The sequence below is a fragment of the Camelus bactrianus genome, chromosome 10 (genome assembly GCF_048773025.1).
Source record: "Camelus bactrianus isolate YW-2024 breed Bactrian camel chromosome 10, ASM4877302v1, whole genome shotgun sequence".
NCBI lineage: Eukaryota > Metazoa > Chordata > Mammalia > Artiodactyla > Camelidae > Camelus > Camelus bactrianus.
Window position 1 is genome coordinate 63,542,636 of NC_133548.1, and position 26,327 is coordinate 63,568,962.

The 26,327-nt window shown below is 45.0% G+C and overlaps 1 protein-coding gene across 2 annotated transcripts in view; it reads left to right on the top strand.

Moving 5' to 3' along the window:
• Positions 1-26,327, top strand: part of HEPHL1 (hephaestin like 1) — a 191,082-nt gene that overhangs the window by 41,369 nt on the left and 123,386 nt on the right. For both annotated transcript variants that reach the window (XM_074372873.1, XM_074372875.1), the window contains exon 3: positions 17,477-17,640. The gene's annotated coding sequence lies outside the window, so the exon portion shown is untranslated. The remainder of the gene's footprint in view (positions 1-17,476; positions 17,641-26,327) is intronic.

Here is a 26,327-nt window from a genome sequence, read left to right on the forward strand (position 1 = left end):
AAGCAAAAGATATGACTCTTTAGGGCTGCATTGTGATATGTGTCTTGCATTTTTTTTCTGGAAAACTCACATCTTAGATACCACTGGGAAATAATGTTGTGACTATATGGAGGATGTGCAAGTTTGCTTTGCTGGCTTCTAAATATTGAAGCCCCCCAAGCCTCAGGCTTTGAACCTGTTCTTTAGCTAAATTCAGTTTCTAGGTGAGCTCATCTAGTTCTGAATTTAAGTTCATTCTTCACCCTGTAATCCAGATTTATGTCTTCAATCTTGACCTTTCTCTTACCTTCCAGACACATATAATCAACTGCCTATATGTCATCTCACCAGGAATCCCAATAGGAAACTCAGACTTGACATGCCTGAAACCAAACTATTCATCTTTCCCTAATTCTTAAGCCTGCTTCTCCCTCAGTGTTCTCTATCTCTATAAATGATGCCACAATTCACCTAGCTGCTCATGTCCAAAACTTTTTAATCATCCTTGAATTTTTCTCTTTCCTTCACCTCTACATGTAATTTATCTGCAAACCCTGTAGATTCTACCTTCAAAATATATTCAGAATCTAACTTCTCACTTTCTCCATCGCTCCACCCTACTCTTACCCAGACCACTTCAGTAATCTCCTACTTGATCTCATGTTTCCACTCTTGCTATCTTTCCTTCTATTCGCATAACAGCCAGGTTGAACTTTTAAAAATGCAAATCAGGAAACTAGAAACAAACATAATAAGCCTCATAATCACTCCAGCTTCCTGCTTGGAAGTACTTTACAGACTAAAGATATCAAAAGGCTAATACTGTATCTATAGAACTAAGCTAGCCCTAGAGTAAAGACTACTTTAGACCTGTACTAACAAAACTTAAAAACAAGGCTCAAAAGGATCAAGTTGAAATTTAAGTAACTTGCTTACATGGCCAGGAAAAAAGTCAACATTTTTTAATGGAACAAAGTTCAGCGCTCAATAATGTAAAATTCATAATGTCTAGCTTCCAAACAAAAATGGCTAGACATGCCAAGAAATAGAAAAATGTTACCTACAGCTCCTACTGTTTTAGGACTTTCACATTTGCTGTTCTCTCAGCCTAGAACTCTCTTTCCCCGGATATCAGCTTAACATCTCAATTCATTTGTGTCTGTTCAAATATTATCTCCTTGGAGAAGCCTTCCCTGATATACAAAATTGTCCTCATCAATCAATCTCATCCTTTCACTTTTTCTTATTCATAGCATTTTGTCATTAGATTGTCTTTTTGATGTGTATTTGTCTTGATATGTCCTATACAAAGTGTATACTCAATAGATACAGTGAACAATTGAATAAATGAATATGATAAAATATTTTAGTTTTCTCTAGGTAAGGCTAAACATGATTACTTAAATTTCCAGTAAATTCCACCAGGATTTTTCCATGTGTAGACTACCCTGGCTTTACCTAGTTATCTCACAAATGTATACAACTTTAAGAACCTGGTGTTATTATATTCATTTATAGATGCCATTGACTTATTTATCCAACAAATACTTATTGAGTTCCCATATATAATACATATATGTGTATATCTATGTGTCTAAATAGATATAGTTTCTATCAGCAGAGTATTATAGTATGACAAGCCATTTACTTAAACAAAACTTAAACGCAAGGTTTGTTTAAGTAAATGGCTTGTGTAACTGTGGGGCAGCAAGATATTGGGAGCCCAATATTCAGACATTAGGACCAGTAATGGGATGTTATATGGCTCTTATCTTGCCCTTAAAATTATATAAAAGGCAGCAAACCCTCACTTCTGGGCTTCCTTGACCTAACAAATTCTTCCCTCCCCACAATCTGCTGAGAATCTTTGCGCATCCTCGGTGAATCAAGGAATGTCACTGTCCGCTTGCATCATTATGTACCGTTGATTTTGTGTGTATTCTTTTTTTTTTAACTGAATTTATCCCCTTCTTACAGACTTCTGCTTTCTGGATGGCTTCAATTAATTGTATCTTCAGTCAACTCCTCCCTCACTCTTGCTTCCAGTCAGTCATCATGTTCTTCTTAAGGTCTTTGAAATCTCTCCATTCCTCTCCAGCCCGTTGCCACAGCCCTAGTTTAGGTTGTTAACTTCTCCTGTCTGGGGACTCACAATCTCTTATTCCTCTAACTCATCTCCTGACTCTGGTCTTGCTCCTTTCAGTCAGTTCTCCACTCTCTAGCGAGGTGTGCAAAACTAATCACTTCACTCCTTGTTTCAACTCTCTTCAGAATAAAATCTAAAGTCCTAAGCATCGCAGAGCAGAGGATAGCATTGTGCTGTGTGTATTCTCCACAGTGTTTGCTAGCTGAAGTGCCGGAAAACCATAAAAAAGCATCCCTCTAGAGTCTGGGTTGCCATTCTCTGAAGTCCTTACACCCGGCCTTACTCCTGTGGTCTGGCTGAACTGTTGGAGGGGAAGAATAGCAGGCAAACAGTGACAGCACAATGCAGAAAGTACCATCATCAACGCTAACACTGAATGTTCTGAAGGAAGCAAAGAAAAAGATCCTTGACGATGCTTGGAGTGGCAGGAGGAGGTCGGAGGAAATGATACTTAAGTTGAATCTTAACGGATAAGTAGGAGTTTTGCAGGAGATCAAGATGAGAAAGGGCGTTCTAGGCTGAGCACACAGCGTGGTGCAGGTGCCAAGGTGGCAGAAGATAAAAGATTTGATAGGTCACGCACGTGAGTCTGATATATCCTGGCAGAGGAATCACTGGGGAGTTTTAGAATCAGATTTGTGTGTTGAAAGGTGACTTTGGCCACAATACGTGGGGCGGGTTTAGGTGGGGGTTGGAGGCAGGAAGCCAGTTAAGAGGCCACTGCAATAGTCCAGGCAAGAGCTGATGAGGGCAGAAATAACACCACTAGCTAACATCAGTTCAGATCTTACTATGTTCCTGACACCTAGTAGGTTCCCATTTTATCTCATCTTATCCTAACATTCCTATGAGTTGGGGAAATTGAGCCACTTTGCTCAGGGGTGGAGATGAGACAGAATCCCAGGTAGTGGCCCAGAGCTTATGTCTCCCAACAGAGGGGATGGATTCTAGAGTCTTTCAGGATATTAAGTAATTAAGGGATAAGTTCCCAGTTTCCTTTAAAAACAGTCCAGCTCAGAGTGCTTGATCTGGCTTATGGGAGGGTCACCAGAGGCCAAACCAACTTCCCCTGGGCATGAGGGACATGCCCTGGCAGCTGGGCCGGTTTCCTCTGAGCTTTGCCTGTTTTGCTGCTGCCTCGTCACCCAGTGCCACTGGATTTGAGCGAAGATGCTTACTGTAGCAGGCTGGTGTCAGCATGATGCAGATAAACACATTCTCCAAATTAGAAGGAACGTTCCCTGTGGGCTAAGTTTAGGGCACACATGGCTCAGCAGAACCTCCAGAAAATGCCAGTATTAGAGATTTATCAGCAGCCTCTGCAAGGCAAAGCAGACGCCTCTGTTTTCTGTGAAGGACTAAATGAGGAGAGGAATCGTCACCGTTTAGCACTCATCAACGAGGTGGATTTTGAAGACCAGAGTGATAAAAAGTGTTTAGGATTGCATTTCACAGATTATTTCTACCTAATAGAAATGTGAGTTAATTTTAAGCTTTAAAATCAGACACGCTCGTCGTCTATTAGTGATGGCTGTATTACCATGCTTCTTTTGCCCAAATCGACCTGATTCTGCTCCACTGGCAGTGGGTTGAGGCAGAGGCAAAGCAAGTAGGAAACGTTGCTCCTAGAGAATCTCTGTAAGTGTGAGAAAACTTCAGAGGATGCCATATGGCTGCTTACAGGTCTTCTTTATTTTGTTTTTTTCATTGAAGGATAGTTGATTTACAATATGATGTCAGTTTCAAGTGTACAGAATGGTGATTCAGTATTTTTTTCATTTTTATTAAGTAGAACTGTTACAATTTGACTGCACGTGTGCAATGTGTTGCATGTAAATACATGTACACAATATACTGCACATATTTTTTAAATTCACATTTATGTACTGATCATTGTTTCTAAGAACGTTTAGAGCTTTAGCTTTTTAAACTTACATAGTTATCAAAGGAATAAAGCCAACCACAAAACAGAATTAATTCAAAAAGATACATACATCCTGCTATTAACAGCAACATTATTTATAATTGCCAATATATGGAAGCATCCTAAGTGCACATCAATAGATGAATTGATAAAGAAGATGCAACATATATATGTAATGAAATACAACTCACCCATAAGAGAGAAGAATATTTTGCCATTTGTAGCCCTTCATTCACTTTTTCTTTTTCACTTCAAAGTCCAGAATTTTATAACTGGCATAAACATTTCCATTGCATCAAAAACAACAACATACCTAGAAATAAACTTCACAAAGGAAGTTACCTACACTCTGAAAACTGTAAAACATTGATGAAGGAAATTGAAGATGGTACAAAGAAATGGAAAGATATCTTGTGCTATTGGATTGGAAGAATCAGCATTATCAAAATGGCTATACTACCCAAAGCAACCTACAGATCCAGTGCAACCCCTGTCAAAATAGGGTGATTCAGTATTTTTATAAATTGTACTCCATTAAAAGTCATTACAAGATATAATTCCCTGTGCTGTACGATATATTCTTGTTGCTTATCTATTTTACATATAGTAGTTTGTATCTCTTAATCCCACCCTCCTAATTTGCCCCTCCTTCCTTCTGTCTTTCCTTTGGTAACCACTCATTTGTTTTCTAGGTGAGTTTGTTTCTGTTTAGCTTATATATTCATTATATTATTTCTTATAGTCCACATGTGAGTGATACAGTATTTGTCTTTCTCTGATTTATTTCGCTAAGCACAATGTATTCCCTAGGTCCATCCTTGTTGCTGCTTACAGATCTTTTTGATGTGAAACATTCCTGGGGGCTCTGCACCTACTGGACTTCTGTGTTCCGCTGCACAAGTCCACTGCCCACCCCCCAACATTAAATTAACAAAAGCTTCAAAAAACTTAAACAAAAATTAAATAGTTGAAATTCCAAATTTCAAAAAGTTTTATTGGCAGCATTTTCGTTGTATTTAAAACTGGATCTCAGAGAATCATTTCTTCAATTTCTTTAGGTCTCTGTTCAAAGCTACCTGTCTCAGAGGCCTTGCTGACCACTGAATGCAAGTACCAGCGGTCCTTTGCTCTGCCCACACCATTACTCCTCATTATTTTTCACCCAATAAACATTTGTCGTGTGTTTCTCCTTGCTAACAATAAGCTCCATGAGGGCAGGGAGACCTCGTTTTGTTCACTGCTCTATCCCAGCATCTAGAACAGTTCTTGGCACATTGTGGAGGCTTAACAGATATTTACGGAATGACTGAATACATAACTCCTAGCCTGCTTCTAATTGTATTAGTCTAATGCGTATTCAGAATTCAAGCTGATCTTTGAGCTTCATGTTGAGAAGTTGTCCATTTCGTTCATCTCTTTTTCCTCATGTCTTGCTGATTACCATACATTTGCAAAGTTATAGCAATCCTCATATGTGGCAGAATTTTCTTTGATTTTGAGAATTATTCTTATTGTCAAAGGCCTCAGCCACTAGAACCTGCAACATTACCCTTTTCATACCATTTTTAACCTCCTTTTCTCTCTCTATTTTTGTTTCCATTGTAGAGATGATCTTCTTAATAATCTTAGTAAATTCGTTAAACTATCCAAGGCCCCAAAATAGGTCAGAGGGCAGAACCACTGCTGAGACCTCATGCTGGTCAAAGTCACTTTGGCTCTGGAGCTCAGCTTTGCTTTTGTGTGAAAGTTCGAACATCCCAAGTTCACAAATAGAAGAGCTTCTCCACTCTGGGGATGCACAGCGGTATGCTACTGTCCCTGTCACCTGGCCTCCTTCACGCGCCTCTTGGAGGCCCTGACAAGTCTTGCTTCCTCCCTTGCTGCTGCTGTTCCCTCTGCCTGGAATGGCCTCACCTTTCCCCTGGTCCAGCTCAGGCTCCTCTCCTCTCAAGGGCCCCTGTCTGCTCCAGCCCACAGCACTGTGCCCTCTGGATCTTATCTCTTCATCCAGACTATGATTCCATGGAAGGAGCTGTGGACTTGGAGTCAGAAGTTCAGCTCTGAGCCTCGTGTCTGCTTCATCTTGGGCAGCCACCTCTGAGCCTCGGTTTCCTCCTGGGTAAAATGGTGAAAGCCATTCATGCCTGGACAGTGTGATGCCACTGCTTTAGAGTCAGATGCAATCATGTAGGAGAAGAGCTTTGGAAATGATTCAGCCTATGCGAAGGTCCCAGGTATTATCATTATAGGATTTTTGTGTGTTGTGCTTGTAGAGGAAAAAAACACTTCTTGTTTTCCTTCACACGACTACACATGATAGTCTGTTTTTGTACTCTGGTCACCAAATGTGTGGTAGTTTTTCCCACACCAAGCAATTTTGTGACACTAGGTGGATGTCCTACAATTTAACTTAATTCTGACACTACCTGGAGACAGCATGAGGTCCCACAGGTTAATGGCTCAGTCCCACGAGACATCCTCTCACCTTGTTACCTGTGCTTCCGACTACTGGCTGTAAATCAGAGGTTCCTGTGGTCCCCTCTTGGGTTTGATTAATTTTTAGATTGGCTTACAGAACTCAGGAAATCAGTTTACCTGTTTATTATAAAAGGATACAACCCAGGAATACTCAGATGGACAAGATACACCAGGCAAGGTACCTGGAAAATATTATGGAAATTCCATGCTCTCTCTTGGCTGGGCGCACCACCCTCCTGTTGCCCAAAGATCAGCCCCATCTCTGACCAGCCAGATAACCCAGAGACAAGGTCTTGGAGCTTAAAAGAAAAGAGGCAGCTTTATTACTTTGCTGGGCAAAGGGGACCCACAGCAGGCTGGTGCCTTCAAAACTGTGACCCTACCTCGGGGATGGGGTGGGGTGGTTATACAGCCATAGCTCAAACAATAAAGCATCGATAACCATCAACAGAATCATTTTCCAATCAGAAGACTTAGAATGGCGACATGATGTGTCTGGGCGACCAGCTCTATAGAGGCCAGCGGTAAGCACTCAAGGTGTGGTCTTCTTGGTAATTCAGGCTATTTTGTAAGGTTACAGTCCTGTGACCTTCTCCTTGGAGAAGGACTCAGAGACCAAGCATGATTGTTACTTTCAATGACTGGAATGAAGTAGAAACAGTAAGATCAATAGCTTTAGTTTTAACAATGGGCCTGGAACTGTGAGTAGCAACCGGTCAGTCAGGTCAGTTGACTATTTTAAGGGCAAGCATAAGAATAAGCAATGTTAGCCTAAGTGTGGCTATTTTATTAATCCTTCTTCACTCCCAGCACCTCCGGTTCATCAGCCCAGAAGTGCTCTGAATCCTCTTTTGCTTTTTATATAGATGGTGCATTGCATAGGCACGACTGATTAAATCATCAGCCAGTGGTTACTGGACTCAGTCTCTAGCCGCTCTCTCCTTCCTGGAGGTCAGGGGTTAGGGGTGTGTCTGAGAGTTCCAACCCTGTAATCAGGGTTGGTTCCCCTGGCAACCAGTCCCCCATCCTGAGGGGCTTTCCCAAACTCTCTCCTCATTAACACAAACACAGCTGTGGTTTGAAAGAGGCTTTTGATGAATAACAAAAGGCATATTTCTCTCTCTTGTCACTTAGGAAATTCCAAGGATTTTGGAAGCTCTGTGCAGGAACAGAGAAAGACCAAAATATATTTTTCTTATTATAAAGCACAGTATCACAGTGCTGCACCCAGAACAGCATGGCCCATACTAAGCACCTCATACAAGTCCCAGCTGATGATGGTGGCTGAGCGACAGAGTGTATTTTAACTACAGCTGCAAAATAAAACTCTGCTCAGAATTAGCTTTACTTCCTTTTAGGACTGTCTGCACCTGGGCCGGGGTGATGAAAGAGGAATAGAAGAAGGAAGGAAGCTGAGTTTTTAAAGAGCTGTGCATTCTGTCTGTATAAACTACTTGGTATAATTACATTTCCTCAACCCCTTCCCTTTGCAGGCTTGGAACATTTACTCATTCATTCTTTTGCTTATTCATTCACTAAACATTAATTGAGAGCCTATTATGATGCATAAGGTACATCCTGCATCACAGGTGGGTTGAGGGATCCTGCATGTGACCCACAAGATGGGTGCAGTGATGGAGATATACATGTCCCAGGGATGGAAGGGGCACCTAGTTCAGAGTTGGCCCCTACGTCCCCTTGGCTTGTTTGTCTTTTTTTTCATGTCCCACTTTTTGTTTTTTAGCACTTCCTTGCTTCCTGGCACCACAGCATCCTTCAGGGGCATCTTTATTCTTCATCCTCATCCCTCAAATCAGTCATTTCTTCAAGGAGCCCTAGTTGCTTTTAGCAGAGAACGGCATTAGAAACCAAGATCTTGGTACTCGGTGTGCTTGTAGCTACTGAGGTGTCACTGCTTTTAGCTCTCTTGGCAGACAGGGCTAGGAAATGTATGTCTGTGTAATAACCCATACATGCACACATATCTATATTTTTGTATCTATCATCTGAACCTATGTTAAGCCAAAATGAGTTTATATTGATTCCTTGACTCTAATCTGGTACTAAGATGGATTATTCCAGGCTTCCCTCTTTGCTTATCTGTGAGAATTATTCCTCCACAGTGAGAAACTTGGCCCCCACCATCCACCGTTACAACCCCATCACAGATGCGTAGCAGTTTCATAATTGTTAACCTATACCCCTGTGAGAAGCTACTTACAGTACGGTGTTTATGTATGACTCGCTTTGTCTTTAACATGATAGTTTCTAGTCAAGATAATGTTTTCCAAATCTTCCAGAGCTATTTCGGTTAACTTCATTTTCTTCTGCCCACTTCCTAAAGTGCATCTCCCTTCTTTAAAATTATTTTCTTCCAATTTCACTTAAGAGAAATACTGGATGTTGGTTTGCCAATGGGACTTTGAGCCATGAAGTTTCTCCCAAGTCAGTGTCAGGTCTGTAAGAGCATTTCATCAGACATGGCAAGCAGATGAGTGTCCTAGACGGTTTTCATAAAATGCTGAAATCAGCTTTTTCATGTATTTTATAAATATAAAAGTCAAAGTGCTTATTCTGGAAAATGTGAAAATTGTTATACTACAGCAAAGTGTATAGAGTGAAATGGAAAGAATCTCTAAACTCATGATGAAGAGCTATTTCTTCATATTTCCAATAACAGGTGTATCATATTATATAAACACTGTAGACATCCAGAATATGTCAGTCAACTCTGATCTGGAAAACATATGGTTTCTCTTGAGAGAGTAAGGAGTTTTAAAAGATGAGATGTGCTTGAAGACACAGAGATTCGAGTGAAATGACCACCTCCCCTGTTTCTGCCTTATGTCTGGGTGTTATGCGCTGAAAATTTCCCCTTCTGCTTAAACCCTTTCTTCCAGAGCTGAGCGCCCGTCCATCCCTCCTTTCTCCAGGCACTTGCTTTGCCCATTGTGGTAACTCAGGAAATAATTGTCCTGTGGCTGGAGTAGACCTAAGTCAGCCTCAAGAATCGACTGTTTCTACTTAATTTCAGAGAGCTCTTTTCCATTTGGCAATAAACATTTTTTTCGTGGATTAATCATGAATCATTTTACGGCTGGCCCAACGTTTAAAATGTTGGTGGTGCTCTTCCCGTCCTCCAAAGCCCTTGATGGAGAGCATTAGCTGAGCTCTGCTGCCTTTACAAGCTGGGGCCACGCCCCAGGGCAGCTCAGTGCCTCCTCCGCCCACTTTATTGGCCACAAAATGTTTGTAGTTCAGTGTCTTTAACTGCAAGTTCCTTTTACTCACCAAAGGAAGAACCACAAGAAGGACTTTTGCCGGAGGCAGAAAACCTTTCTCCTGCCTTGCTTCAAGTCCATCACTTTACACAGAGGGTGTTTTAATGGGGAAAAGCTAATAAAATTTTTTACTTTGGATTTCGTTCTCCCTCCCAGGGAGGTAGTATTTGGGCCATATGGAGCCATTCAATCTGATGCACTGACTGTTCTAAAGACTTCCCCTTCCCCTTGGATTCTCATGGGTTGAGTGAGATAGATTCCAACTCATTTTTGAGTCATGTAGTCTTTTTCAAAGTGGGCACCATGGAATATTAGCCCCATAAAAATTGTTTCAGGAGAAGAGGGTTTTGTGGCCAAATAAGACTCCTGGGGAATTGTGCATTTGCTGTTCTCTTCCTGGAGATTAGCCATGCACACTGGCTTTGTAAAGGTTCTGACAAGTCCTGTAGCAGAGAAGCCTATCACACTTTGTTTAATCCAGTGTATCCAAAATTAAATTGACCTCAGAGTCTCCCCCACCCCTTTTTTGGTAAATGAATAACACCTATTACAATCCATGGAACAAGTCCAGTGGTTTGAGTACCACTGGTGAGTGGTCAAGAATATAAATATTAGAATCAGGCTCAAGTTCAAAACTTCAGTTTATTGACTTTGGACAAGTAACTGAACCTGTCTGAGCCAGAGTTTCCTCACCTGTAAGATGGCATTATAATGCAACTTGTTTTGTAGGATTAACTGAAATGATGCAGACAAAGTGCTTAGCACCAGGCCTGAGATATAGTAACAGCTGAATACATTAAGTGTCTATTATTGTATTATTATTAAATTTTTTTTTATTATTTACAGTCCTGTGATTTCTTATATGATTCTTACAGATCATCTGGGGGAAACAACAATCTTGATTCTAGGAAAGAAGATTGAAACTGTTGACTTTTATAAAAATTGGGGGCTTTTCCTCAGCTTCTCAGAATGGTGGGGATTGACATTCACCATATCCAGTCCTTCTCAACCTAGGGGACTCTGCCAGTCAGTTGTGACTTCTTGGGCTGGTCACAAGCCAGTTATGGTCACCTGAGAGAAAATTAAGTCCTACATTTCAGAAGGCGTTTTCTGATTACTGGATTACCTCTTGGAGTGTGGGGTCAGGGCAGGAGGGAGATGTGCGGAATAGGTCAGGGGGAATGACTTGAAAACGCCAGGGTTCTGGAAGCACCGACCTGTCCTTTTCGGATGCATGTGCCACAGAAGATGTCACAGAGTCCGCTGACAGCTTGGCTGAGGCAAAGGGCAGCTTCCACTGCGCCGATCCCCAGGAGGATGGAGAACAAGACCACGTGCCAGAGGACGATGTGCTCAGGCTCTTGGCAGGTGGTCCAGCTGGGCCGGTTGAATAAGTAGCTGTTCCTGTCAGGACAAGGGAGACAGTTAGCCTGGCTTGGAGGGACAGGAAAGGGAGAGAGCCGCTGCTTAGAAGCATGTGAGAAGCACCAGTCTAATACATTGCTCTCATCTTCATTCTTCCCATTGGTGGGGGGGTGGGTAGAACACACGTCTCTCCGTCTCACAGCAGGGCATCTCAGCAAAGCATTGTGGGTGCAGACATGGCCGCGCCAGAGAACACAGGAGTAAGCGGGAAATCATGTGATTCAAGGTTGGAACTGCTCTAAGGCTCTCTGAGGCAGTAAGGAGTGACTCAGAGCTTGGACTGTGAAGTCCCACAGATCCAGGGCCAAATCCCAGCTCCCTCACTAAGAAGTTTTAGATAAGCTGCGTCGGGGACAGGCAAATTTCCCCCTCTACCCCTCTCGAGCTCTTGTGGCTGGGCTAATAATAAAACTGACACATGCAAATAAACCAGAGAAAAAGAAACAAATTTTAATTCATGCCCAGGGAGGTCTCATAGAAATGGGACCTAAGAAGTGGCCACGCAGGCAGCTTTCATACTTTTTAGACAAACAATACATTTGTGAGAAATTGACAGGACAAAGAAATTTAGCACTGGGTGCTTAATAAGTAAAGCATCAAAACAGTTTGGGATTTGTATTAAATTAAAGAAGTAGAAAGGTTTGGTTACACAGACTTCTCGGCCCCGAATGCTCTATCTCTGGTGATGAGGGTGTCCTGCCCCCAGTTGCAGGGAGTGTGGCTTTCACAAGAGAGATTTATTTTCTGCTTTCAGAGAAACAAGAGAGAAGGGTCAGAGTGTCTCTCTTGTATCAGCTCTTTCTTAAGTAGCTTTAATTCAAAATAATCGACGTGCCATTGACTGATATATGCATGCAGTCTGCCCTGGCCCCAATAGTTCCCCAAGCGTTCCTGTATGTCAGATTCCTTATATGTAAAATGGGGCTAAAATAGCATCAGTAGCATCGCGTAGTGGAGGGGATTAGCCCAGTGCCTGCCATGCAGCCGGCAGTCTCTTTATCATTATTATCATAGGATGGGGAGGTCTAGAGGTCTAGAGTAGCTGGAGAAGATTTTCTGGGGAAAGATGGAGTCACCTGGCCTTGAAGCGGGCAGCAGCCCAGAGAAGTGTGCACTATAAGAGGAAACAGCATGTAAGCCCAAACGGTAAGAGGAATTTGGAATCAGAAGGTATAGTTGGACAAACAGAAAATGGAATATGTTTTCAGGCCCCATTTAATCTATGTATTATTTGGGTATCTGCCTTAATTAATCTCTGCCTTCCACCATATCCATATTGGTCTGTTGAGTTCTCAGCAAGATCACACGTTCCTTAAATGTAAAGATTTCTTGGGCTTCATCAGCACTTTTACTTTTTACAAAAATCCCTTGTGAAAAAAAGGTGAAAGGATTGAAGGGCAAAATGGAACTGCTGGAGGGCTGGTGTAGGCACGGAGGCCAAGGGGTTCAGATTTGGAATTGGGTGGTGACGGACCAGGCGAAGAGCAGCGGCCAGGCTCAAGGTGTATTGTCCAGGTAGAACTGACAGGCTTTGGTGGTGGATTGAACGTGAGACATGAGAAGGGAGAAGAATCAATGACTCAGCAGGTTTTAGGTGCCATCTAAGGGGCTGGGGGTGGCAGAGAGATTTGCCAGGGGACGTCAAGGGCTTGGTCGTATTAATACTGAAGTGATGTGAGATTTTCAAGAGGAAATTTCAAAGAGGAAGTTACTGGTATTTGGGTCAGGGATTCAGAAGAGAGATCTGAGCTAGAGATAGACATTTGGGGATTATTTATGTAGAGATGGAGGGCTGTGAAAGCCATGGGGATGGATGAGCTTTACCAGGGAGAGAACGTGAAATGGGAGCGAAGCAGCATCTTTCTCAGTCAGTGGTGCAGGGTTTTCTTTCCTGTTCCTTTAGGAAAATCAGTGGGCATCACGGGGTCCGCCATGTCAGGGTATTTGTGCAACTCTGCAGTGTAAACCCTGACAGTTCGTTTTTCTTAAGTGCCTAACTTAAGCTTTGATTGCCTGCCAAGGCATCCACTTCAAAGAGGTCTACCTGGAGTAAACACATTTCCAGCCTCACAACTAGATAAAGAGCTGTGCCTCCTTGCCTGACTGAGGCTCCTTTGTTTTAGAGATCTTGGTTGATTTCAGTAAACGACCTTCTGGGCCACTTGCTTTTTCTATTCCTGTGCTTAAATTTCCTGCTCTTATGTTTTAAATTCATCGATAGTGAGCCCACAAAACCCTAGACCTCCACCCTCAACCCCAATAAAGGCAGAACCCCAGGCCTGCTCTCTCTCTCTGTCTCTTTCTTTTTCTCTCCTGGCAACCTCGCTGAGTGGCCGCAGGTATGCTGTGTCGTTTCCGGGTTGTATATGTAAGAAACCTTTATTTTTTTCGAAGTTTCTTGATAGTTACGCTAAAGAGCATCCCGCAATCAAAATAAGAACCACAAGGGCTGGTCTAACCACAACATTGCTTATTGATAGGCTGTCATCACAAAAAAAATCTGCAAATTTGGTTATGAAGTCTCCCCAGTTACATTGTGAATGAGCAAGTTGCAAATATACAATTTTCCATATCCTTCCTCCGTCCTCGTTTCTCTTATCACAGTGCCTAGTCAGTACTAAGCAGGCCCTCAGCACATACCAGTTGAGTTTAAAAACTGATGCTAATGAAGTCAAGGTATTATGCTGAACTGCTTAATTCATGGGCACTCCTTGCCTTGGCCAGTCACCTCCTAGAGATAGGTGATCTGAGAGCAGAATTGTTGGTTTGGTGCAGAGAGAGGACCAAGATACCATGTATGATTGGAAGCAACTGGCGCCATTACTGGACAGTCAGTCTGAGAGCACACGCTCTGTGATCATCACCGTATCGTCTTTAGATGCTGGACACTGATCTAAGGCTGTAAAGGCTACTCACTCCAGGGTGTCGTTCCTGAAAGGGTAGGTGTAGTTTCCACTGCCCGTGTCACAGAAGGGGCCACTGAGCAGACCCAACGAAGAAATGACCACACAATACACGGCCCCCATAGTGCCCAGTATGGCCAAGAGCACAGGAAACAGCATCTGCAATGGAACAGAACCAGAAAGTCAGAGCGGCTGAAAGGGTAAATCTTCTCTTACAGATGCCAGACCAGGTAGGCATCCTTGTTTTGCTTCCTAAATGCACAAAAAATGGGGTACTAGAGCTGAGAAGACCTCTGTCCATTTATCTGCTCCATTTGCAATTCTAAAGAATGAAATCACCCACTACAAGACTGTGAGCGGGAAATGTGACTTATTCACCGTTGGGCTCCCAGTGCCTAACCGCTGCCTGGCACGTGATGTAAGTGTGCTCCCAGCCCCCTGTCTGCACTCACAGCAGACATCAATAATTGATCTCAGCACTCTTGCCCTGAAAGAGAAAGCCTCACAGTCCTTCTCAAAACAGAGCAACCGATCAGCTGGGGTTGGCTCTGTTTGAAACCTAAATGAAACTCATTCGGCATCCTGGTGGTATTTGTTGTATGATTGGGTGAGTAAATGAATAATCATTTTTCTAATGCCTGAGTCAGTGACCAACACAGGGCCCTCCCTGTACTGTGTACAAACTTCATAAATGTGTGCACTGGATGGGTGAGTGAGCATCACAGCAAGGCAAGTGTCAGGGAAAGGTGACCTTCTGGCATATAGCATATTCAGTTGGGGCAAAGCTGAGGGACTTGTTTGCTTCAAAGCATGAGCTTTTATTCCTGGCACGTCCATGTTGTGTCTTTCTTACCACAGGAAGTGAGGGAGGGGAACGGCCGGGGCTGGGTGGAATGACTCAGGGAGCTCCTTGGAGATGGTCCTCAGATGACGTTGGGGGCTAAGGTCTCCCTGGAGGGTCTGATTGGGGGCTGCAAGGGTTGGGAGAGGGGACTTTGGGAGCAGAAAAGAGAAGTGAGACGGTGATGAACTAGAAGTATAAGAGCAGTGAACAGCTTGCTGTGAGCAGAGACATTGGGAAGCAGTTGTGTATGTGGGAAAGAGCACGATCGTGGGGGTCGGGAGACCAAGACGAGCCTGGGCTCGGTCAGCCTTCATTGGGTGTGTCCTGACACCCAACTGTGTGTCAGGCATCTGGGCGGGGCATGGGGGCGCGTACATAGATGATAACATGTGAACTTCACCTTGAAGAAAGGAGCTTACACTGTATCTGGGTTGGGTAAGTAATCCCAAATGTGCTTCCCAGATCTAAAATCACAGCCATGCGAATCTGGCCAGGCCACTCAGCCTCTCTGGTCTTTTCCTTTCCTGTTGGTCAAATGGGGACACGTTTATAAAATTGTGGCGACATTTCCGCTGGTTTCAACCAGCCATGTTGCTTCTGAGAGAGCAGCGGTGTAAGAGGGGCCATGGGTCAGGAAGCAGACGCACATAATGGATGCACTTAGAGAGGGTCAGCCTTCTGTTCTTCACGGGGCCGTTGTAAGAGAGCATCTGTGAAAGTGGGTTTTTTAATTTAAAATTTTTTAAATTAAAGTATAGGTGACTTAAAATGTTGTTTTAGTTTCAGGTGTACATCTAAGTGATTCAATTATATATATATGTGTACATGTATGTATATATACACATATACATATATGTTCTTTTTTAATATTCTTTTCTGTTATGGTTTATTATAGGATATTGAATATAGTTCCCTGTGCTATACAGTAGGACCTTGTTGCTTATCTATTTTATATATAGGAGTTTGTATCTGCTAATCCCAAACTCCCAATTTATCCCTCCCTCATCCACTTTTCCCTTTGGTAACCATAAGGTTGTTTTCTATGTCCATGAGTCTGGTTTTATTTCTTAAATAAGTTCATTTGTCTTACTTTTTTTTTTAGATTCCACATATAAGTGATATCATATGGTATTTTTCTTTCTCTTTCTGCCTTACTTCACTTAGAATGACCATCTCCAGGTCCATCCATGTTGCTGCAGATGGCAGGCACTATTTCATTCTTTTTTATGGCTGAGTAGAATACAATTGTGTAAATATATCACAACTTCTTTATCCAGTCATCTGTTGATGGACATTTAGGTTGTTTCCATGTCTTCACTGTTATAAATAGTGCTGCTATGAACATTGGGGTACATGTGTCTTTTCAAATTAGAATTTTTGTCTCTTCTAGATATATGTCCAGGAATAGGATTGCTAAATCATATGGTAATTTTATTTTTAGTTTTTTAAGGAACCTCCATACTGTTCTTCATAGTGGCTGCACCAATTTACATTCCCACCAACAGTGTAGGAGGGCTCCCTTTTCTGTGAAAGTGTTTTTGAGAATACAAACTCCCTTCAGTGTCCCTTCTCGCTCAAATCCCAGTTCCGTGATGTGTTATTCCACGGGCTACTAGGGGAATAAGAAACTCAAAGGATGGAGGGTCCTAGACTCCCCACAGACAGACAGACAAAAATAACCAACCAAACCCCACAGGCTGGTCTACCAGAGCTCACAGGCTATGTGTATACATGGCTCCCTTCACACCCTCTCCAGGGTCAATTTTCCTGGGATCTCGTGCAACAGTCCCCATCACTGTTGACAAGAGCCCTGCATGATATTGCTGTGCTTTAGAAGGAAGGTATTAGCCACCTAGATGTGCAGTCTACAAAAATAATGCAAATGAATGTATATGCAAAACAGAAGTAGCCTCACAGATACATAAAACAAACTTGTGGTTCTCAAATGGAAGAAGGGATGGGGAGGGACAAATTAGAGGTATGGGATTGACAGAAACAAACTGCTCTACATAAAATAGACAAACAAGAAGAGTATACTGTATAACATGGGGAATTACGCCCGTTATCTTGTCATAACCTGTAGTGGAATATAATGTGCAGAAATGCTGAATCACTGTACTCTGACCTGAACTAGCACAGTGTTGTAAATCAACTATACTTCAATAAAAATAACTAGATAAAAGGAGGGTATTAGAAGTCCTGAACTATAGTCAGTGGGTTAACAGTCTAGCCTTTAGAAGAGAGAAAGCTCACAGCCTAGGAAATAAGCCCTTCTGGGTTGTGGGTGGAAAGCTAAACATTTCTGTAGACCCCACGGTACTTACCCCACGTCTGTGAGCCCAGCAGCCCTCTCCACCCGCTCTCAGCAGCATTACTGCCGGCACCATAACCTGTGGCAAAGGAAATGCTCTTGAAATGAAGGGAATGTTACCTTTTTGGAACAAAGTTCCAAAACTAGCTATTTTAAAATGTCTAAGGATTCCTCATTGCTTGTAGGATTCAACACAAGCCTCGGACATCGTACCTGCTCCTGACCTGCCACCAGAGCCTCCTCTCTCCTCCGTCGAGACTCCTGACACACCCGCTGGTGGGCTCCCACGAGACACCGGGACTTCCCTGCCTCTGCACCTTTGAATATGCCCTTCACCCTTCGCCATCAGGTAAACTCCTATTCACCCTCAAATGGCCAGTTCAGATGTTACCTTCTGTGGGAGGCTGAACAAGAGGATCCCCAAAGATACATTCACTTCCTAATCCCAGTACTGGTTAGTATGACCTTATATGACAAAAGATGTGATTGAGTTGGAATCTTAACAGGAGGAGTTATCTTGGACTATCCAGGTGGACCCTAAAGGCAATTACATGTATCCTTGTAAGAGAGAAGCAGGAGTTCTGAGAGACACAGGGGAGAAGGCGATGTGGAGACAGAGGCAGAGATTGGAGTGATGTCTTTATAAGCCAAAGAATGCCAACAGCCACCAGAAGCTGGAAGAGGCAAGGAATGATTTTCCCCTACAGCCCAGAACAGAGAGCCCTGCCAGCACATTCAGTGAGAGCTTCTGGCCTCCAGAGCTATAAGAGAATACGTTTCTCATGTTTTAAGCCGTCAGATTTGTGGTAATTTGTTATAGCAGCTACAGGAGACCAGTACATCTCCTCTTTGTAGTGTTCAGTGACCCCTGCCCCAGCAAAACAAATGGTTCCTTCCTTCCTGCCTGCCCATCCTGCTACACCAAGCATACCCATTCTCCTCCCACTGCTGGGTTCTGAGCTCTGGGTCAGCAGCTCTTACCACAGTGTCCAATGAGGAATCAGGACCCAGGGACATGGTGGTGCAACTTGTGATGACATTTCCCCGTGCTGCTTCTGGCACTGTGGGGTGGCAGGAAGATGAGGGGCATGATAGGGCCATGGGTCAAGAACAAGAAATAAATACAGAATGGATGAACTTTATGAAAAAAAATCATCTCACCCTGAGCGATGATTGGTAAATGTATTTGCTGATGCAAGCATCTGGGGCATCCTTGCTTCTCACCAAGGCAACCGCGACATAACCCAGGGGATGTATGGTTGGTATGTGGTTGACGTTAAAGGTGCTCGTTGCCTACCCAAATGTACTCTTCCACCTGGCTGTCTAAGGTAGGGGTGGGGATTGCCAACGTACATGCCTTTAGAGGCCAGGCAGGTAATTTTAAGTAAGAAAATGTGTCCTGGTATAACGCCACAGAGAGTGTGGTGGGACCCGGAGAACTGGAAGATGTATACCCCCCCAAAGGCATCCAATTCACTGTAAAGCAAAACAGACATGGTGCAAAGCAAACTTCAGCCAGCTCCCAGCTGGTCTGCAGACTTTACACAGCCTTGATGGGAGCTGGGGTGGTGACATGGCACCTAGTAAAGGGAGAACTCAGTTTTAGGATTTGGCGGTGGGTGTCCAGCGTGCTGGGGAAGAGTGTGCTGGGCATGCCTTATTATCAGCTCTCTCTCTTTAGCGGGAATGGGTCGATTCCATCACACTAGGTTCCAAGGTGCTTAGGCATCCCTTGCTCCAGCTCTCTTACGACCCATTGAAAGCTTCATTTGCTTCCTAGCACTTACCAGCTGACATCATGTCCCACAGTTGACTATTTACGATTTTTCTCTTCTCCACTGGAATGTAAGCCTTAGGAGAGTAGGAGCTTGGTTTGTTTTTTCACTGCTGGGTCCCTGATGATGCCCAGAACAGTGCTAGCTCATAGCAGGTGCTCACTGAGTATTTGTGGGTGAATTACTCAGGGGTGAGGAGCTGGCTCATCAGCGTGGTCCACAAGGTCCTACACAGGGTAGCCTCCATCTGCAGGTCAGCACTGTTTCCTATCATTTCTTCCCTTAAGCAGCCCTTGCTCCAGCCACACCATGCTGCAGTTTCTGGGAAGGCATCTTACTCTGTGATGTTCCTCTGCCTTTACACAAGCCGCATTCTTTGCCTGGAACAGCCTCCTCCCTTCTCTGCCTGGCAAATGTCTACTAATTCTGTACAGGACAGCTCAGATAGCTGCTTCTCTGGGATGCCTCTCTTGGTTCCCAAGGGTAGAGTTAGTTGTTTCCTCTTCTGCAGACCCTAGGCCACCCCTGCAGCGGGGACTCACTCCATTGAGCTGAATTATTTGTGTGTGTGTGTGTATCTCCCTTGGTCTGAAGGAGCATAGGAACTAGGAACCGCTGGCTCGGGCAGATCTCTACCTAACGCAGCCCTCCAGTCAGGTCCCTGAGTGACTCCAGACCACACCTCTGACTAGTCCTAAGCTGTCCCTCCTAATGGTCTTAATAATAATACTGTAAATAATATTGCTGGAAAACAACCATTAGCTACACATGGAAAGAAACTGGGGCTCTGTCTCTCAGTCCCTAGAGTCCCCAGTTCATTTTATGTCATGCTTGTCCCAGATGCCCCATTTTAACCTCAGAAGCCTGCCAGGAGTTCTGGGGGAGCCCATGGCTCCCTGAAAATAGCCATTATTCTTGGCATTGGCTTTCCTGAGACAGCAACCTTGCTGAGGTTACGAGCTGGCTTCCAGCAAGAATGTGGGGAGGCTGCCCGGGACTGCCCTGCCTAGGAGACGGCATGCTGCTGGGACCTCACAGAGTCCTCACGCACTGTGGTCATGGCCACTGTCTGTGTGATGGCTGTCTACCTGGCAGGGAGGGTGGGGAGGTGGGGACTCGTGTGGCCCGGTTTTCTTGGCTCTTCCGAAAAGCAGCACTTTCTGGAGATGCTCCAGCCCCACTCCAGGCACCTCCGTGTCTTGTTTCATCAGGGCATGTGCAAAGCAGGGCCTCTGCTGGCGTAGCTCTGTGTCCTGTGTTGCATGTGCACGTGTGTGTCAGATGGTGGCGAAATGGAGAGAGAACAGGTTTACGGCTCAGACAGATGTTTGAGTCCCAGTTCTGCCAGGTGCCTGCTGTGTGTGGCTGCAGTCAGATGACTTAATCTGCCCGGACTCCATTTCCTTACCTATAGGATGGAGGTAACGATCGCACCTCACAGAGACATGGAAGCAAATGAAATAATATACGTGCAAGCATTTGATGCACTTGAAACCTTTGTGCAAATGCCTGTTACAATTACTATTAAAGGGCAGGAGCTGTGAATTCGGGTTTTATCCCTTGTGGATCCTTACACAGTGCTGGGCATGGAGCGGATGCTACACTGGTGGTTGTACTTGCTGTGGCCTGTGGTGTCCCTTGTGGCTTTTGAGAGCTTGTTCTGGCCTTTTGTGTGTCAGGAGGGTAGCTCTGCCATTCATCCTTCATTCAGAGCCCAGCTCCTCGCCTCCACTCCTTCCTCAGCCCTCTGCAGTCTGGGGTCCCCACCACCCCCACCCAGGCAGTGCTCCCACCAAGGTCCACCCTCACCTTCCTGGGTGTCAGATGCCCTTCAGGCCCCAGTTATATCACTGCCACTGCAGTTGACACTGAGATTCCTCTCTCCTTCTTGAGACTTTCTCCTTCTTGGCTTTTCTCACTTTCCTCTTTTCTGCTTTGCCTCAGACTTTCTAGCCATTCGTTCTCAGTCTCCTTCCCACTTTTCCCTCCCTCTGCCTACCTCTCAATTTGCAGGATCCCCTGGGGTTTTGACCTGAGCTCGATCTGTTCAAACCCACTGCCTCCGGGGTTCTCTGTCACCTCTTCCCGTTGGTCCTCAAGGTTGCCTCTCTCCTGGTCTCTGATCCCTGTCCACCCATTCTCTGCTCCCTCAGCGGGGACGTGGAACAGAGCTTAGCCTCTGCCCGCCTCCTGAGGTCCCTGCCCCAAGGAACACCACTACCATCTTCTGGTGCCTGGGTCTGAATGCTGCAGCCAACCTGATGCCTCCTCCCACCCCCACCCCCAACCCCTGAGATCAGTCTTCAGGTCCTGCCAACTCCACCTTTTAATATGAGTCAAATGCTCTGTTCTCTCTCCAACCCCATAGCCACTGCCTTAGTTTTCCTTAGCCAGGCATGAGTGAAGGCATAGAGTGAACTCTAAAGTGGACTGAACAGAGAGAGAAAGAAAAAAGGAGGAAAAAAAAAGAAAAGGAAAGATAGAAAAGGGGAAGGCTCATTGGTTTTCATTTTATCCAACTTCATGGACCGATTCTGTCCTGTTTATTTTATCCCCATTTCATTGTGAATATACAAGTGTAACCCTCCTTCTAGGAGATCCTGGGAGGTTGTGTTGGAAAGCTGGAGTGCGGGTTGGACAAGCAGTATTAAGGGATGCTATGCAGATGGGGTGTCTGGTCCCTGACTGAGCTGGGCTCCACTCTGCTTTCCCCAGGACCAGGGAATGTCTTCCCTCTGGTTCACTCTCTTTCAATGAACCTGAGATTCCGCAAATAGGAAACCTACATTTCCTTGAGCTGCTTGATGCCTTTCAATAGGCACTGTGTTTGCTCATCTGTATCTTGAGAGAAGTTGGGTGCTGGTGTAGCTATATATACTGCAGATGGGGAGAGTGAGGCTAAGGGGAGTTTCAAGACTTGCCTGGCGGTGGAGCTGAGAAATGCAAACCTATCCTGCAGAAATAAGGAGGGTGGGTAAGGGCAGGAGATGGCGCTTGGCTGGATCTGCAAAGAAGGTAACGGAGCTGTTAATCTGAGCCAGGAAGGAGGACAGATTGCATTTTACTGGCTGCCAGATACATGCGGGGTGCTCTATGTAGGTTATTCCATTGAATGTTCCCCACCTCCTGGTGAGATGGGTTTGATTCTCCTTTTACTGAATCTCAGGGAGGATGCCCAGCAGGTCAGGGGCAGACGCATGAGCTGAGCACAGTCTGTTAGACAACTAGGTCTGCACTGCTCCTTAGGTAGGGCTCCGAGCTGAGCCACAGTCAGCCTTTGCTGAGACATTGCTGATTTAGAGGTTCTCTTGTGCAGGAAGAGAAGGACCAGCCCTGCCAGGATGGGAGGGGGAGGTGGTCACTGGATGCAACTTGAGACATTATTATATCTACTATGGTGCCTGGGGGAGAAACAGGAAGGGAGATGGTCACCTTTTCCTGAGAGTTCTTTATCTTTCATATATTCATTTACCTATTTGCTGGACACCTGCTCAGTGCCTGGCACTGGAGTCTCACATAAACACACGATCTTTTCATAAGAGACCCTGGTTGCCTGGGAGAGGAGAGCCAACTGAAAACAAAGGTGGAAAAGAAGGCAAAACACTCAATATCTATCTCAGGGGGCAACGAATTACAATTTGTGGGCTAAATCCAGCAGGTTGCCAGTTTTTATAAATTTTATTGGAACATAGCAATGCCCGTTTGTATCCATACTATCAATGGCTGCTTTTTGCCCTATGATGGCAGAGTTGAGTAATTGAAGCAAGAGACCCCGTGGCCCACAAGGCTGGAAATATTCACTATCTGGCATTTTACAGAAAGTTTGCCAACCCCATGATTTAGCCTAGGGAAGCCTTGATGGGAGCTACTCAATTTATTTTTCGAGATGGTCATCTTGAGACCCGATGAACCTGGCAGATGCTCTGTCATTGGGCTTTTTATAAAGCGTATGGTTTCCTAACAACCACATATTAAGCTCTAGTCTAAGCCGGCACTTTGCTAGGTAGGAACTGTAGAGGGCCTGAGACTTGGTGAATGAGACTTGGACCGTGCTCTTAACGAGCTCACAGCCTAATGGGGGAGGCAGGTGTATAAGAGATGGTTGCAGCACGATGTGCCAGTGCGGAGAGGGTCTGTGTATCACGTGCTGTGAATACAGAGGAGGAGCAGCTGGCCGTGCTCTGGGGGCCCAGGGAAGGTGGCCCCAGATGAGATGCATTGCTCTGTGACTTGAAGGTTGTTCAGTGGCACCCTTCACTTGGAGGAGGTAAGGTAGCTCAACCTCGTTCTTACCAAGAGTCCAGCTCCAAGAAAGCCGTGGAAAAACCAGACCAAATTTGTGACCTTGGCAGGCGCCAGCACCTGCCCGTTGGGAAAGTACAGCAGGAGGTTGGCGATGATGGCTGTCGTGGCCAAGGTCAGGAGCAGCATGCCAGTGCACCTGGAGCCTGTCTCAGAGCACATGGTGAATCCGCCCTGGAAGGGAGAGAGAAACAGCTAACACCAGGAAGCTGCCTGCTCCAGCCTCCAGCCACTGCAGAATCGGGAGGAGTGCCCCAGCCTCAGAGCTCCAAGAGCAAGGTGCCAAGCCCAGCTCCTCCATTGGTAGGCGGTGTGAACTGGGCAGCCACATTACCTCTCTGGCTCTCTGTTTCCTCTGTAAAGCAGAGAAAATACTGATCTCACAGTGGTCTAAAGGAAGCAAAAAAAATGTGAAAGCATCTGGCTCATAGTAAATGTTCAATAAGCTTTCTTTAAAGTATTGGGGCAAATTGAGATAATGTTTAAGAAATCGCTGTTACCCTCTGGTTCTTTCAGCTACACCCAGAGTGATTATGATCAAATCTAGTGATTATGAACTAGATCCTGGTCCAAATCCTGACTCGGTCACTTAGCAGCTGTGTGGCTTTGGGCAAGTTCGTTTACATCTCTCATCTCAATTTCTTCATCTGTAAAATGGGGTTGACAGTAGCACTCACCTTGTGGGATTGTTGAGATAAATATAAAATCATATATTCAGAATGTTCTCAGACAAAGCTCTCAATGCGTGGTAGCTGGAGAATAAGGAACTAAGCAGGTCTGAATCATCTTGACCTCTTATTTTATTTATGTGGAAGATTTCCTTTCTCACTTTCTTTGTCAGTTGAGTTTATTGAGCCTGGAGATTTCTGAGAAGCTGGGACGGAGGCACATGGAAAGAGGGAAAGAGGGAAAGGTTTTGCATCTAATTTTTTTTTTCTCTGCAAAATGATGCATTTTTTCTCCCGAGCATAAATGGGATTGGAGTAAACGCAGCATCTTGTTTGCTGAGTGAAGTCTGCTGGAGAAGCATGGGCCCCGTGCTCTGCGACGAGACCTGGGGGCTCCAGATGTGTGTCCGCGACCCAGGGAGGGGTTCCTGTTTCACGTTAGATGGTGCTCTTGTAACACCCCTTTGTGCCTGTTCTCAACCCAGATCCATGCCGAGATTGTTAACTGGCTCGTGAATAGCAGCTCATTCACTACCAGAGGCCTGGTGCCTTGAATGGCCCTTCCCACGGAAGAGGGTGGGGGGGGGGGACCTGGAGCAATTTGCAGAGCCAGGGACCTCTCTTTGGGGACACAAGTGAGAAATGTCCAGCCTTAGCTTTCTGTTCCCCTAGAAGAGTCGCAGTTACTGATGAACAGTGGCTTACGTGGGATGATAATGCTTGGGGTCTTATTTCTATCTGCTATTCAAGTTCAAGGCTGCAGAAAGCTGATGCCTGCCTGAACGGGGCCCCGCCTCTGGCTCTTTTGTTTGTATGAAGAAGACTGAAACTGCTGACCTCAGTCCCGTTATGGTCACCAACAGCAGTGACAATGAGAAGTTAACGCTTACAGGGAAACCATACTGTACAATGTGCAACAACATCACACAGCTGCCACCACTTGTGCAGACACATCATGAACATCCTTTCATTTAAGTCTCAGAACATCCCTGTGAGATTGAATAGCTCCATAGCTCCGAGAGGAAATGGGCGTATAGAGGTTAAACAAGGTTGCAGGGTCTCCCAGCTAGTAAACATCAAAGCTGGTACTCGTTAGGTTTGTTCTGGTTATTCCCAGTTAGGGCAGATAAATAGGAACTGGGAGCACTGGGAATTCAGGGCTGCTGAGCCTTCTTACATCCTGTAAAAGGATACACAGTCAACAGCCCCCTGAATGAAAACTATTGCCTGCCATATCAGTAAATGAAGGATGCTGTGGCCATCAAGTCATCAGCCACTGCTGCCACCCCCAACAGTGAGCTAGAGGGAAATCAGGTTGGAAACCAGCAGGCAGCCCAGCTTCTGCCACCACCCACAATGGTGCCCCCTGAGGGAACTCAGGATGAGAAAGAACAGGACACTGGCCCTAGACAGCCACGTGCATATCAAAGAAATGATTTCAATGAGCCCAGACTTTTTTGCAATGAGCACCTTCCCATACATAGAAAAGCACTAAATTCCTTAACTTGAGCTATCTGGTTTTCTTTATCTAACAGTCATCTTTTGATGTTCCGACTACCTGGTCTTTGTTGCAAAAAGTCTTATTTATCCTGGCTCCTCCCCTACCTTTTCGGAGCAGTTTCTCAGAGCGACCTAAGAGGCCATGTCCTGGGCTTAAGTCCTCAGAGATGTCTGCTGAATAAAACATAACTCTCAGCTTTTAGGTTCTGCACTTTTCCAGTCAACACCCCATTGCTCCTTGCCAACTGGTTGTCACAGCTCTTGCAGCAATGAATACAGCTGTGCTCACTCTCCAGGAAAACTGCAGATCTGAGGGAGGAAGGGGCGGGTGGGTGGAAACTGCAGCCACATTTGGGAGGGGGACCGTGCAGCTCCCAAGGATGGCAGTTAATCAAAACTGTGAGAAGACGATCATTCTCTTGGGCTGAGAATGTCAGTGCTGCGAAGGACTCATGGAAATTTAGTCCCTTCATTTTCTAGGGAGCACAGCCCCAGGGGGTTGAAATGACTTGTTCAAGGTTACACAGCTCGGTATTTGGAAACAACAGCAAAAATAGTCGCTGTCATGTTCACAGGCATGATCTCCCCTGATCCTTCAATAGACCAGTGACAGAGATATCACGATTACACCTATTTTATTTGTTCGCTGCTGGATATTCCGAGGCTCAGAGAAGCCAAGGAACTTGTAACAGAGCAGCTTGTCTTCTGAGTCTGTCCATTTCCCACAACTTGTGGCCTCAACAGGTGGGACAATCACAAGCCCTTGAGTTCCCTGATCAGAGACTTCACAG